Source organism: Humulus lupulus, chromosome 5, assembly GCF_963169125.1.
Source record: "Humulus lupulus chromosome 5, drHumLupu1.1, whole genome shotgun sequence".
Lineage (NCBI taxonomy): Eukaryota > Viridiplantae > Streptophyta > Magnoliopsida > Rosales > Cannabaceae > Humulus > Humulus lupulus.
Window position 1 is genome coordinate 20,601,711 of NC_084797.1, and position 6,489 is coordinate 20,608,199.

Here is a 6,489-nt window from a genome sequence, read left to right on the forward strand (position 1 = left end):
AAAAGCTTTATCATTCTAAGCTTTTCTAAACACTTGGGGAGTGAGATATAGTGTGATTTCGATATTGAGATTTAGATCAATCCATAAGATCATTCAAGGTATTCTTATCCCTAAGTTCAATTCTTTATGATTCTATAGTTTTCTTTTATTCAAAACCTAACTCTTGTTATGATTCTTGATTAGGTTTTAAGTTTCTTGAGACTTAAGGTTCTTCTTGGTAAGTTTCTTCTTGATGGTTTAGTTCTCATTTCATCTTTATTCTTTAGAGATACTCACCATTTTTACTGTTGGTTTATAGGAGTGTTCTAATCCCATTCTTATTCCCAAATATCCTGGCTTTTGGTAAGGAAAATAGGCTAGATATACGTGTTTATATGTTATGATATGTTTTATGCTATGATATGATATATGTTATGTTATATGTTTTATAGTCCTTGGGTATATGACTTGTTTAGCTAGCAAGCCCCAAGAATTTATGGGCATATGACTTGATTAGCTAGCAAGCCCCACAAATTTATGGGCATATGACTTGCTTAACTAAACAAGCCCCAAGAAGTATGATGGCCATTGTAGTCCTATATGATATATGTTTTTTTATAGTCATATGTTTTCTAGTATATGTTTATGATATAGTTTTATGCTTATGATTTATGTGTTAGTAGATTTTCCTTGCTGGGCATTAGGCTCACTCCTTTATTTTTAGTGTGATGTAGGAAAATGATTATGGAAGGCGGAAGGATTCTTGGCAGCTTGACTTGTGTGTTAAGGATGAATGGACTGCATGTCGATTAAGGATAACGTTATTTAGTCTTTTGAATTATGTTCTTTTGTAATTCCGCACTTAGTTTTTAAACAATTGAATTAAAGTTTATGTTTTATGTTGCTTGAATTACCAGGGAAGACTTTTCTGCTTGAATGCTTGGTGCGAAAAAATGCTCAATTGGTACTATGTTTAAGGTGTCAGCATCTTTCGCGCTTGCTAACATGGCCAAAGCATTGGTATTTGAGTTCTGGTCGCGAGGTACTTGCTAGAGAGTATATTTTTTGAATTGTGCCAGCAAGTCCTATGCTTTATTCAAATAAGCAACCATCTTAAGACCTTGGGCTTGATATTCTCCAATAATTTGATTAACCATTAACTGGGAGTCATTGTAGATCTCAAGCGACTTTATATCCATGTCCTTGGCTAATCTTAATCCTGTGAGCAGAGCTTCGTATTCAGCTTCGTTATTGGAAGCTGCGAAGTCAAATCTGATTGCGCAATGGAATCTATGTCCTTCAGGTGTGACTAAGATCAAATCTGCCCCGTCATTGTGCTCGTTGGAAGAGCCATCTACGAACAACTTCCAGGAAGGAATTTGGCTTTGGAGTTCAGGCTCTTCTATCGGCTCGGTATCTTGGATCCCAGTAAATTCTGCAAAAAATTCTGCCAGAGCCTGTCCTTTTACAGTTGCTCACGGTGAGTAAGAAATATCGGACTGTCCAAGTTCAACTGCCCATTTCAAGAATCGACCGGCGGCTTCTGGTTTTTGCAGGACTTGCCGTAGTGGCTGGTCGGTGAGAACTACGATGGGGTGAGCTTGGAAGTATGGTCGTAGCTTTCTGGAGGCTAAAATCAAGCAATAGGCTAATTTCTCAATGGGCGGATACCGTAACTCTACTCCTACTAGCTTTTTGCTTTTATAATACACAGCTTTTTGAACATGTTCCTCCTCTCTAATCAGGACAACGCTAGTAGCATTCTCGGTGACTGCCAAATAGATGAACAAAGTTTCTTTCTCAACCGGCTTGGAAAAAATCGGTGGTTGCGACATATGAGACTTTAGCGCCTGAAAAGCATGTTCGCGCTCTTCCGTCCACTCGAACTTCTTGTTTCCCCTGAGTAGATTAAAAAATGGAACGCACTTGTCCATTGATTTGGAAATGAATCTACTCAAAGTGGCAATCCTCTCGGTTAGGCTTTGAACATCTTTAATTTTGGCAGGTGACTTCATCTTGATCAGGGCCTTGATCTTTTTGGGATTAACTTCGATACCTCGCGAGTTTACTATGAATCCCAAAAATTTTCCCGATCCAACTCCAAATGAACACTTGAGGAGATTTAGCTTCATCTGATATATGTTCAAGACATTGAAGCATTCTCGCAGGTCCCTGATGTGTTCTTCTGCCTTCTTCGACTTAACCAGCATGTCATCGACATATACCTCAATGTTAATGTTAGGAAAAATAGTTTTGCCTCAATGGAAATAGGTAAGAATATTACAACTCTATGAAAAATATTACAAATAAATAATGATTGATTAAATAAAGTTACAACTCTATAGCTGAAAATACAAATAAACAAAGAAAAGAAGAAGAAGAAGAAGAAGAAGAAGAAGAAGAAGAAGAAGAAGAAGAAGAAGAAGAAGAAGATGATGATGATGATGATGATGATGATGAAGAGAATAGTAAAAGTATAGTAAAAGGTGTTTGAAACAAAAGAAAAGAAGATTACAATCTAAACAAAAGTTACAAGTAAATAGAATAAGAAAATAAGAAAAAAAGCAATAGAGAAAATGTAAGAACAAAACAAAAGGAAACTCTCACTTACACAACTTAAGTAAAGAGTGTTGGGGATCACCAACTTGAATAAGGTTTAAAACCTTTGTCCAAAAGTTTATTTCCCCCTAACTCAAGCACTAATGGATCTCTCTTAGATATTGGAAAAGCTTTCTGGAATTATCAAGCCTTAAGGTGTTTCTAGCCAAGTGCTCTAATGGATATAAAAGTTGTGTCTTACAAGCGAGCATTAGGCTCCTATTTATAGAGTTTTGAGACACCCTTTGAATTTCAAATTCCACCAACCCCCATGGCTATTACCATTGATTAATGGGATGTTTATGGAATTAAAATAGAGATTTGAGAGTTATTTGGCTGTTGGAAACGTTCAAAATTGGATAAAACCGAAAATTGGAATATGTTGTCAAACACTTGGGTCGCGGCCTAATAAACAAGCGCCGCGGCCCATAGAGTGTTTTTGCCTCTTGGGTCGCAGCCTGAAAAACTCAGGCCGCGGCCCAAGACCTTTTCCAGCAACCAATTTTTCCAAATTTTCCAAAACGTTCCAAATTCATTCCCACTTGATTTTGTAAATTCCATACACATTATGGGAGTTAAAATCACATCTCTATCAGCCATTTCACATATGGATTTAATAAATTCATCTCAATATTGTGTAACAACAAATCTACACAATAATGGGTAATATTTGGAAGTTACAAATTTGTAACACCAAATATGTTACATATTTGGATATATCTCATATATCTAAATATTGTAACTCTCTATTATATGTTACAATATGTGACACTCTTTGTCACATTTATTTAATCTAAAACATTATATTATAATATAATATTACATTATATTATAAAATAATATAACAGTTAACACCGATCAGCTCTTTGAACATGTGGTTGACCAGTCGCTGGTAAGTTGCACCAGCGTTTTTCAAACCAAAAGGCATTACTTTATAACAGTAAAGCCCTGTATCAGTTCAAAAGCTAGTGTGATCCTCATCAGTTAGGTGCATACTAATCTGATTGTATCCAGAGTATGCATCCATGAATGATAAGATCTCATGCCCTGATGTAGCATCGACCATCTGGTCGATCCTTGGGAGTGGGAAACAATCCTTCGGGCAAGCTTTATTTAGGTCTGTGAAATCCACGCACGTCCTCTACTTTCCATTCGACTTGGGAACCAGTACAGGTTCTCGACTTCCTGATGAATCTGTTCTCCTTTAGCTTCTCGACTTCCTCTTTTAACGCCTTTGATCTATCTTTGTCAAGTAGCCTCCTCTTTTGTTGTACTTGTGGAAAATTTTTATCTATATTCAAGACATGACTGATAACTACTCGGTCAATCCCAACCATATTCTTATACGACCAGGAAAACACCTCCTGGTTCTTCTTTGAAAATTCCACCAGTTTTTGCTTTGTTGTTGTCTCTAAGTTTTTACCGACTTTCACAACCCTGGTTGGATCTGCCTCATCAAGTTGGACCTCCTCGAGGTCCTCCACCGGTCCTACATCTTCTTCAAAATCCCCAAAGTGAGGATCTAAATCCCTCTCCTCAATTTGGGTGACACCCTATTTGGTGACCTGTTCACCTGATTGGGCATCTAATTCATTTGCCAACCGCAACCTTTTCTCGGCCTTTTCCCCCGATCTACCCCTTTTTTCCTTGGTAATTGAGGAATTATAACATTCCCGCGCTTCTCGTTGGTTTCACAACACACATCCTACCCCTGCGTCGGTTTGAAACTTCATGGGTACGTGCCAAACTGAGGTCACAACCCGCAGGATGACTAGAATAGGCCTTCCAATCGCAACATTATATGCAAAAGGACAATCAACTACTATAAAAGTAGTGAGTAATGTCCTGTTCGCAGGTGTAGTCCCAGCTGTGACTGGAAGCCTGATTAACCCGGTTGGCGCGAGTCCTTCTCCGGAAAAACCATAAATGGTTTGGTTGCATGGCTCCAAATCCTGCACTGATAACTTCATCCTCTCTAGCAAAGATTTGTACAGAATGTTCATTGAGCTCCCTGTATCTACTAACACCCACTTAACCATCATATTAGCGATCTGGACGTCCACGACCAGAGGATTCGAATGGGGAAACTGGACATGTTGAGCGTCAAGCTCAGAGAAAGTTATCAGTTCTTCCTTTGTTCGAGCTTTTTTGGGAGTTCGCTCCTCTATGTTCAGCATTTTAATATCCTGGTCGTGACGTACGGTTCATGCGTATTGCTCCCTTTCCTTCCTACTATCACCTGCCAGGTGTGGGCCGCTCAACAATGTACCCGCCACTGGAGCTGGCTATAAAAGGGGCGAGTGTTGGCGTACAAATGCTTGCTCGTTGCCTCCTTGAGCCTCTCGCTGGGAACCTCCAGGGGCTCATACATATTTTCTCATATGTCCTTGTTTGATAAGGAACTCAATCTCAACTTTAAGCTGGTTGCACTCGTTGGTGTCATGACCATAGTCGTTGTGAAAACGACAAAACTTGGTTGTATCTCTCTTGGAGATATCTTTCCTGATCGGGGCTGGTCGCTTGAAAGGAATAATGGTGTTAGTAGCCTGGTACACTTCTGCTCTGCTTTTGACTAGGGCCATGTAATTGGTGAACCTCGGCTCGTATCTGTTACTTTTAGGGCGCTTGTTCTCAGACGTTGACGGCTCGTGATTCACCCTTTTTCCTCTGTTTTTCTCGTTATTTTTGTCGTTGCCATTGGGTTTCCCAGACCCACTGGCGGCTTTGGTGGGATCTTCTTTTGGACCCTGGTCATCTGCGGGCGCCTTCCCTTCGTTGGCAATTGCCTATTCCATTCTTCCTTAAACTGTTCTAGGGGGATGAATGGTGTCGTACTCCAGCAGTAAGTGTCATCATCCCCCTCATCACCAACTGTCTTAGCCCCAGCAGCGGCTCACATAAAATGCTAGACATACTCCTTCAAGGTTTCACCCTCCTTCTGGCGTATCTCGACTAGTTGGTTGGCTTCGGTCGGATGTGTTCGACCAGCGTAAAACTCTTTCACGAACATTTCCCAAGACACTACGCTAGCAGGAGGGAATTTGAAAAACCACTCCTGAGCAGTATCGGATAAGGTGGCCGAAAATATTCTACATCGAGCGTCATCTAACACCTTCTGGATATCCATTTGTATCTCAAGTTTATTCATGCGAGATACTGGGTCTCCAAATCCATTGAAGTTGGGTAATACTGGCATCTTAAATTTGCTTAGGGTCTCGGCCATCACTATTCTTTGTATGAACGGAGTGCGTCTTCTCCATTCATACTCAATGTGGGATGTCCGGCTCCTCACTAGTTGTTGGACGACCTGATTCAATGCATCAAACTGGGCCTGTACAACGTCTGGTATTATTGGGGCGACCGATGCTGGAGGGGCATACTCATCGTGCCTTTCCCGCCTGTCATTGAGTACGTCCCTTAAATCCTCATCCCTATGCCTTTGCTTATTAACGCCCAGTCGATCGAAGGCGCTAGGTTGCCTAGGCTGCCCCCCAGCATTCTGGCTCGTCGACCGATTCTCCCTTGGTGGGGGATTCCGTTCTCCACCCCTATCTCCTTGCCTTCGACCATCATTTCCTCTGTCGGAATTAGCCTCATTATAGTCATGGCCATCCCTAAAGTGTGACCGACTATGGTGCGACCTGCTGATCGCACTGTTTCCTCCTCCCCTCGCAGGCATGTTCCGAGCATCAGGTGGAGGCCTGCGCTAGTCGGTGAGTCCCCGGGCATTATTATGTCGTGGGGGACCCCTAACCGCATAGCCTGATTCAACTTGCCTTCTGCCAACAGAAGGACGTTGTCCCCTGCTCGGTGGATTTGGGTCTTCAGTAGTCTGGCGTCTAGGGCTTCTGGGAGGTTGCCCGACACTATTCTGCCTTTGTTGCTGGGGATTATCTCGACCAGCGCAAGAAG